The sequence below is a fragment of the Aplidium turbinatum genome, chromosome 2 (assembly GCF_918807975.1).
Source record: "Aplidium turbinatum chromosome 2, kaAplTurb1.1, whole genome shotgun sequence".
In the NCBI taxonomy this organism is placed as follows: domain Eukaryota; kingdom Metazoa; phylum Chordata; class Ascidiacea; order Aplousobranchia; family Polyclinidae; genus Aplidium; species Aplidium turbinatum.
This window is the reverse complement of record NC_137473.1, coordinates 54644885-54646614: the sequence shown is the minus strand read 5'-3', so window position 1 is coordinate 54646614 and position 1730 is coordinate 54644885.

Below are 1730 nucleotides of genomic sequence, written 5' to 3'. Positions count from 1 at the left end.
CACAAGAATTGCTGTGTTTTTCCTTCTCAAAAAAATTAAAGAACTGACTTGCAATTCAACTCTCAATGTTTGATTCTCATCAAACAAATTATCAACTACTTTTAATAAAATCAACTGTTCTAAAACACATTCTGCCAGCAAAATCATCTCTATTATCATATACTTTGTTTGGGAACTGTAACGGTTCCGTGCATGAAGGCAGTGTGAGAACTAATAAGCACAAAGCAACAATCGCATGACATAAACAAGATATGCAAAATTTAGTGAAACAACAATGGTGAATTTCAGTAACTTGTTGTAGTTCCCTTCCCCATACTTTCATCAGCCGTACAATCGCATATCCCAAGCGGTCTAAGTTTCTAAACAATCAATCTGTTTCAAGGATGCTGGCCTATCTGAAGGCCTTTGATTTTAAACGTGTTTCTTAGCTGGGATTATTCGTAAATTTACTTGTCTTTCCTCAACATTCTCCTAGCCAACAAACAATTCGGTAGTTACCATGCGTATATAGTATTGTCATTTGATAACTTTTCAAACGTTGCAAAAAAATGTTTGGCAGCAACGGTTACCATAGAAAACTGAATCTTTCTTTTTTTCAAAACATTGCACCTGATTTACAACAGGTTGATTATTAAGTAGTCGATCGCACAAGGCCTTTTCAACCACTTGTGGATTGATAGCGTATATTTACGCCCAAGAAAACTTTTGCAAGAAAACGGACGACGTATACTTTATACAGTATAGTTCTAACTTTGAGCATTCTTAAATGTAATTTTGGCAACATTACTATCTTGTGCTTTGAGGAGACCACCGAACAGAAGAATATTACAGAAACAAAATACAAGTAAGAAGTTGATTTTCTCTGAAATCAACCCGCGACAATGTAATAAAAACAAAGCCTTTAAGCAACTGGTTTTAAAACAGTAGCCTGCAGTTGATACCACCGTACATGACTCTAACTTTAACAACTGTCGATGTTGGTTCGTTTATAAAATTTAATCCAATACAACAACAAAGCCCTCTGCGGGTAGAGAGATGATAATAATAATAATACTTGTTTTCATATAGCGTTGTATCCATCGCAGAATGCGTTGCTCCTCAGCGCTTTACAAAGCAGACAGTGTCAATGTAACCGTATAGAGGCGCCGCTGAGAATTTTATTACCCGAATCCATTCCATTGCTCAGTGCCAAGCAGCAATTCGATTCAGTACCATTTATCGAACCCCTGCCTACCGATTCAGAGGCGGACGCACTAGCCACTAGGCCACCAAGCCGGTTGGCGGCAGAGATCGTAGAGAACATTTGTGAAGTGGCTTGCAATCTGTCCATTGCGCTTTCCTGACTTGCTTTTACCAAACCAGCAAGGAAGTCTCATTTCAATTCAAAAACAAATTTTGCCTTGACAAAGCTGCCGAAGCTCTAAGATAAGCGTATCAACAACGTATCAACACTATATTTTGACTTTTTAGTATATTATCATTAGATTATAGTAAATAATATTTTACCAAACAAATTCCTGTTTCTAGTAGTATCATAGCTCATGATGGCTTTGTCAATGCTGCTCTCACAACTCTGCTTTGTTTTAATCTGTTCCAATACAGCAACGTGTTCTTGAGCGGCTTCGAACTGGTGCCCTATCGAAAGCCGGACCAGGGCTCTCACCACTCGGATATGCAGCCAACACCATTTATTCTGACACCAAACATCATATGCAAGTAACACAAAATTA